This window comes from Pleuronectes platessa, chromosome 16 (assembly GCF_947347685.1).
Source record: "Pleuronectes platessa chromosome 16, fPlePla1.1, whole genome shotgun sequence".
Lineage (NCBI taxonomy): Eukaryota > Metazoa > Chordata > Actinopteri > Pleuronectiformes > Pleuronectidae > Pleuronectes > Pleuronectes platessa.
The window spans coordinates 18,137,009-18,144,561 of NC_070641.1; the positions used below are offsets into that span (position 1 = coordinate 18,137,009).

Here is a 7,553-nt window from a genome sequence, read left to right on the forward strand (position 1 = left end):
CATGCTGCAATTTTTTTGCTCCTCGACCTGTAGAACTAGCTGACAGGATTCAATACTAATGTCCTCCATCTTGGTTTTCTCTTAGCGCGCTTGCCACCCTAGAGGAGGAGGCATGTACGGAGCCGGTTCCCTACCTGAACCTCATCCTGGACACGCTGGTCTTTGCCTTCGGGAAGTACCAGCACAAGAATCTCCTCATCCTCTACGATGCCATAGGAACTCTGGCAGACTCAGTGGGTCACCACCTCAATCAGCCTGTAAGTTGGAAAGCTCTTATTTCTTAATCTATTTGTTAAAAGGGGTTGGCGGTCTAAGTTGGCCCCTATTCGAGCAGTAGTGATAAAAATGAGTTTAGAATTGGGACATCATTTTGGGAAATTTACTTAGTTGGCCAATAGTTGGATGAGAAGATTGATACCACTGATACTTGTCTTACACTTTGGTTTTCTGTAAATTACACAAACAATATCTAACAGTATTTAGTGTGAGTCACTTGACCTGAGAGACATGTTTTATAACGATTAACCTTGTCTTAGTTCTGGATGTCTGCTGCTGGCTCGCCACACTCCGTGATGATCACTATCAGACATTCGAAATCTGAATACATGTTGCGGATGACTTTTGATTCTGAGAAGTGTGGCTAGTGGTTTCCAGTCTCGCTAAACTCTTTCCTACAGTTTTTCTTTTCTTACCATTCATTAAGAAGTAAATGAGAATGGCAGAGAGATCTAATCGGTTCCTATCATTTTGAAGGAGTATATTCAGAAGTTGATGCTTAGGTAACACAAAGTATAAAACATGATGTTATCTTTTTGCAGGACACGATGCCTGAAGTGAGGCAAAGCTTGTTTGCTCTGTTGGGTGATCTAACTAAGGCCTGCTTCGTCCATGTGAAGCCTTGTATTGGTGAGTGTGCTTCACTTCTGCGTTGAGCAATGTATCCATGCAAATGGGTGAGAAAGCAGGTCACAAATGGTTGCCTTCACAGAATACAAGTGCCAATTATCTGGATATGATGACACACCCAGCTCATTGACACACAATGATACATTATGTTCCTATATCTTCTGATCCAGATGTTGCACTTGTTATATGGCTCGTACTTAAAGGCTCCGTGTTTGCTATATTTATCTTGCTTGTGTGTGACCTAACAAATGGCCTTCAGGTCTATAATACATTCGAATATTAGACCTCTAGGTCTTAACGTTAAATTAACACTACTTCGGTAACGCTTAAAATGATTTTGCTAAAAAAAATTTTATGTTAATGTTTTGGTCTTAATCTTTACTTTAAATCTGATAAAAACCTGAGAGATGCAGAGTATCAGCTGGATGTTGTCTCATGGTCACTCATAAGTTGATGTCTTGTTTTTCTTTTCTCCCTCTGTGCAGCAATTCCAATTGGCAGACTGGGTTATGTTTGTCCGCAGGAAGTGGCACCTCAGTTGCAGCATTTCATAAGACCATGGTGAGTCATATCTTAATATCATATTATGAGTAAACAAACAGTGAAATATAAATCAGTTTCTTTGATAAATGCATCATAAGTAATTTAGCTATTTTAACTTAATTTAGTGACAATCAATGGGGAAGGAAGGAATATTTTTAATAGATATATTTGCCTTCAGTAAAAACAAGTGCCCACTCTGGATATGATGACACACCCAGCTCATTGAAACACAATGATACATTATGTTCCTATATCTTCTGATCCAGATGATGCACTCCTCATATGGGCTCGTTCTTAAAGGCTCCGTGTTTGAGATGGAGGTTTTGTTACTTCTTGCCAACAAATTCAATTCAATCTTAAATAAATTATATTATTTTTGTATTCTCCAAGATCCTTCATGGCTTCAAAGACCAGGTCGGAGAAGAGAACTGGCAGCAGTTCTCCGAGCAGTTCCCCCCTCTGTTGAAGGAGCGTCTGTCTGTCTGCTACAGCGTCTAACCCAAACTCCCCCTGGTCCACACAGGAAACACACCTGTTAGGTATGTCCAGCACACATCTCCAACATGTTAACTAATCCCCTGCCTTCTGGAAATGATGACACACCCAGCTCATTGACACATGATGATACATTTTGTTCCTATATCTTCTGATCCAGATTCTCTCACTAGTTTTGACCCGTAACTTGTTACAGTTACTAGTTTCTGTGTAACGTGATTTTAAACCGGTTTTTATTTTCCATTCCTCTCTTTTTCAGGTTAATATAGGGGAGGGTAACTGGGGACCTCACCCCAACCTCCCCCTGGTCCACACAGGAAACAGTCCTGTTAGGTATGTCCATCAAACATCTCCAACATGTTAACTAATCCCCTGCCTTCTGGAAATGATGACACACCCAGCTCATTGAAACACAATGATACATTATGTTCCTATATCTTCTGATCCAGATGTTGCACTTGTCATATGTCTCGTACTTAAAGGCTCCGTGTTTGCTATATTTATCTTTTATACAGATTGCTTCTGTGTGACCTACCAAAAGGCCTTTCGGTCTATAAGACATTAGAATATTTGACATCTAGGTCTGTACGTTAAATTAAAACTGCTTCGTATACACTTAAAATGTTGGTTTTTAAGAGTTATGATAATGTTTTGGTCTTAATCTTTACTTTAAATCTGCTAAAAACCTGAGATGCAGAGTATCAGCTAGATGTTGTCTAATGGTCACTCATTAGTTGATGTCTATTTTTTTTATTTTCTCCCTCTGTGCAGCAATTCCAATTGGCAGACTGGGTTATATTTGTCCGCAGGAAGTGGCACCACAGTTGCAGCATTTCATAAGACCATGGTGAGTCCTATCTGAATATCATATTATGAGTAAACAAACAGTGAAATATAAATCAGTTTCTTTGATAAATGCATCATAAGTAATTTAGCTATTTTAACCTAATTTAGTGACAATCAATGGGGAAGGAAGGAATATTTTTAATAGATATATTTGCCTTCAGTAAAAACGAGTGCCCACTTTGGAAATGATGACACACCCAGCTCATTGAAAAACAATGATACATTTTGTTCCTATATCTTCTGATCCAGATGATGCACTCCTCAAATGGGCTCGTACTTAAAGGCTCCGTGTTTGAGATGGAGGTTTTGTTACTTCTTGCCAACAAATTCAATTCAATCTTAAATAAATTCTATTATTTTTGTATTCTCCAAGATCCTTCATGCCTTCAAAGACCAGGTCGGAGAAGAGAACTGGCAGCAGTTCTCCGAGCAGTTCCCCCCTCTGTTGAAGGAGCGTCTGTCTGCCTGCTACGGCGTCTAACCCAAACTCCCCCTGGTCCACACAGGAAACACACCTGTTAGGTATGTCCAGCACACATCTCCAACATGTTAACCAATCCCCTAACTTCTGGAAATGATGACACACCCAGCTCATTGACACATGATGATACATTTTGTTCCTATATCTTCTGATCCAGATTCTCTCACTAGTTTTGACCCATAACTTGTTACAGTTACTAGTTTCTGTGTAACGTGATTTTAAACTGTTTTTTATTTTCCATTCCTCTCTTTTTCAGGTTAATATAGGGGAGGGTAACTGGGGAGCTCAGCCCAACCTCCCCCTTGTCCACACAGGAAACACACCTGTTAGGTATGTCCATCAAACATCTCCAACATGTTAACTAATCCCCTGCCTTCTGGAAATGATGACACACCCAGCTCATTGAAACACAATGATACATTATGTTCCTATATCTTCTGATCCAGATGTTGCACTTGTCATATGTCTCGTACTTAATGGCTCCCTGTTTGCTATATTTATCTCTTATACAGATTGCTTCTGTGTGACCTACCAAAAGGCCTTTCGGTCTATAAGACATTAGAATATAAGACATCTAGGTCTGTACGTTAAATTAAAACTGCTTCGTTTACACTTAAAATGTTGGTTTTTAAGAGTTATGATAATGTTTTGGTCTTAATCTTTACTTTAAATCTGCTAAAAACCTGAGAGATGCAGAGTATCAGCTAGATGTTGTCTAATGGTCACACTCATTAGTTGATGTGTATTGTTTTTCTTTTCTCTCTCTGTGCAGGAATTACAATTGGCAGACTGGGTTATGTTTGTCCGCAGGAAGTGGCACCACAGTTGAAGCATTTTATAAAACCATGGTGAGTCATTTCTGAATATCATATTATGAGTAAACAAACAGTGAAATATAAATCCCTTTGTTTGATAAATGCATACGTACTTATTGAACTACATTTTGTGACTGAATCAATCAAGACGGAAGTAATATTTTTAAATAGATATGTTTGCCTTCAGAAGAAACGAGTGCCCAGTATCTGGATATGATGACACACCCAGCTCATTGAAACACAATGATACATTATGTTCCTATATCTTCTGATCCAGATGATGCACTCCTCATATGGGCTCGTACTTAAAGGCTCTGTGTTTGAGATGGAGGTTTTGTTTCTTCTTGCCAACGGATTCAATTCAATCTTAAATAAATTATTTTATTTTTTTTGTATTCTCAAAGATCCTTCATGGCTTCAAAGACCAGGTTGGAGAAGAGAACTGGCAGCAGTTCTCCGAGCAGTTCCCCCCTCTGTTGAAGGAGCGTCTGCCTGCTACGGCGTCTAACCCAACCTCCCCCTGGTCCACACAGGAAACACACCTGTTAGGTATGTCCAGCAAACATCTCCAACCTGTTAAGCAATCCCCTGCCTTCTGGAAATGATGACACACCCAGCTCATTGACACATGATAATACATTTTGTTCCTATATCTTCTGATCCAGATTCTCTCACTAGTTTTGACCCGTAACTTGTTACAGTTACTAGTTTCTGTGTAACGTGATTTTTTTTTTTTTAAACTTTGTTTTTATTGAAGAGAAACACAAACATTCCTTGACAACATCACAGATCATACATGACAGACTGATTGGTGAAAAATAATAAATAAATAAAAGGACAGTTAAGACATTCCATCGTACCACAGGATTCCCCTCAAGTAACGTGATTTTTAAACTGGTTTTTATTTTCCATTCCTCTCTTTCAGGTTAATATAGGGGAGGGTAACTGGGGAGCTCACCCCAATCTCTCCCTGGTCCACACAGGAAACACACCCGTTAGGTATGTCCATCAAACATCTCCAACATGATAACTAATCCCCTGCCTTCTGGAAATGATGACACACCCAGCTCATTGAAACACAATGATACATTATGTTCCTATATCTTCTGATCCAGATGTTGCACTTGTCATATGTCTCGTACTTAAAGGCTCCGTGTTTGCTATATTTATCTTTTATACAGATTGCTTCTGTGTGACCTACCAAAAGGCCTTTCAGTCTATAAGACATTAGAATATAAGACATCTAGGTCTGTACGTTAAATTAAAACTGCTTCGTTTACACTTAAAATGTTGTTTTTTAAGAGTTATGATAATGTTTTGGTCTTAATCTTTACTTTAAATCTGCTAAAAACCTGAGATGCAGAGTATCAGCTAGATGTTGTCTAATGGTCCCACTCATTAGTTGATGTGTATTGTTTTTCTTTTCTCTCTCTGTGCAGGAATTACAATTGGCAGACTGGGTTATGTTTGTCCGCAGGAAGTGGCACCACAGTTGAAGCATTTTATAAAACCATGGTGAGTCCTATCTGAATATCATTAGGTGTAAACAAACAGTGAAATATAAACTACTTTGTTTGATAAATGCATAAGTAGTTATTGAACTACTTTAACTACATTTTGTGACCTAATCAATCAAGACGGAAGTAATATTTTTAAATAGATATATTTGCCTTCAGTAGAAACGAGTGCCCAGTATCTGGATATGATGACACACCCAGCTCATTGACACACAATGATACATTATGTTCCTATATCTTCTGATCCAGATGATGCACTCCTCAAATGGGCTCGTTCTTAAAGGCTCCGTGTTTGAGATGGAGGTGTTGTTGCTTCTTGTCAACGGATTCAATTCAATCTTAAATAAATTATTTTATTTTTTTGTATTCTCCAAGATCCTTCATGGCTTCAAAGACCAGGTTGGAGAAGAGAACTGGCAGCAGTTCTCCGAGCAGTTCCCCCCTCTGTTGAAGGAGCGTCTGCCTGCCTGCTACAGCGTCTAACCCAAACTCCCCCTGGTCCACACAGGAAACACACCTGTTAGGTATGTCCAGCAAACATCTCCAACATGTTAACCAATCCCCTGCCTTCTGGAAATGATGACACACCCAGCTCATTGACACATGATGATACATTTTGTTCCTATATCTTCTGATCCAGATTCTCTCACTAGTTTTGACCCATAACTTGTTACAGTTACTAGTTTCTGTGTAACGTGATTTTTAAACCGGTTTTTATTTTCCATTCCTCTCTTTTTCAGATTAATGTATGGGAGGGTAACTGGGGAGCTCACCCCAACCTCCCCCTTGTCCACACAGGAAACACACCTGTTAGGTATGTCCATCAAACATCTCCAACATGTTAACTAATCCCCTGCCTTCTGGAAATGATGACACACCCAGCTCATTGAAACACAATGATACATTATGTTCCTATATCTTCTGATCCAGATGATGCACTCCTCATATGGGCTCGTTCTTAAAGGCTCCGTGTTTGAGATGGAGGTGTTGTTGCTTCTTGGCAACGGATTCAATTCAATCTTAAATAAATTCTTTGATTTTTTTTTTTTTTTGTATTCTCAAAGATCCTCCATGGCTTCAAAGACCAGGTTGGAGGAGAGAACTGGCAGCAGTTCCCCCCCCCCTCTGTTGAAGGAGCGTCTGTCTGCCTGCTACGGCGTCTAACCCAAACTCCCCTGGTCCAAACAGGAAACACACCTGTTAGGTATGTCCAGCAAACATCTCCAACAAGTTAACCAATCCCCTGCCTTCTGGAAATGATGACACACCCAGCTCATTGACACATGATGATACATTATGTTCCTATATCTTCTGATCCAGATTCCCCCACCACTTTTGACCCCCTAACTTGTTTCAGGTACGTTGCTGTATACCAAGATTTTTAAACTTGTTTTTATTTTCCATTCCTCTCTTTTTCAGGTTAATGTAGGGGAGGGTAACTTGGGAACTCATTGCACTGCCCAGAACGTGGGGGAAAAACGAGCTGGAGGGATGTGGCTGACCTTGACCCTCGATTCAGCGGATGGCATCTTTCCCCCGCACCCTGTGCCTCTGAAGGAGGGTGGTGGGTAATCTGGGGATATGCATATACCTCTAGGACTAAACGCCTCATGAAATCCAATTTTTTTCTGAACTGTGTTGAAAGTGGGATTTATACCTTTTTTTTCTTGAATTTGTGAATAGGGAAAATAAAATATATTTTTCTATTAAACCTCGAGTGATTGAGTCATTTGTCTGGATTCTTTTTCTTAATCGATGTTTTCAATGAGAAATATTCTTGAGCTTAAGAAATTTGAAAATGTCAGCTGTATTTAACCAATGGAAGCTCGTTCAAAATTGAGTTGAGCCCAACAGATGTAGACATTTTGGCGTCTCGGGCTGAAAGTAATGGGTATAAAAATATCTGATACCAATATAACTGCCAATTTGTTAAAGTTTGGCTTTAAGTCC

At 39.5% G+C, this 7,553-nt stretch overlaps 1 long non-coding RNA gene across 1 annotated transcript; it reads left to right on the forward strand.

Moving 5' to 3' along the window:
• The first annotated feature begins 275 nt into the window (after positions 1-275).
• On the forward strand, positions 276-7,167 carry LOC128457947 (uncharacterized). The gene is made up of 15 exons (XR_008341970.1): positions 276-906; positions 1,392-1,467; positions 1,840-1,988; positions 2,204-2,277; positions 2,716-2,791; positions 3,164-3,312; positions 3,528-3,601; positions 4,044-4,119; positions 4,491-4,635; positions 5,012-5,085; positions 5,526-5,601; positions 5,979-6,127; positions 6,344-6,417; positions 6,668-6,807; positions 7,023-7,167. It is a non-coding gene; the product is annotated as an uncharacterized LOC128457947 (long non-coding RNA).
• The last annotated feature ends 386 nt before the right edge of the window (positions 7,168-7,553 follow it).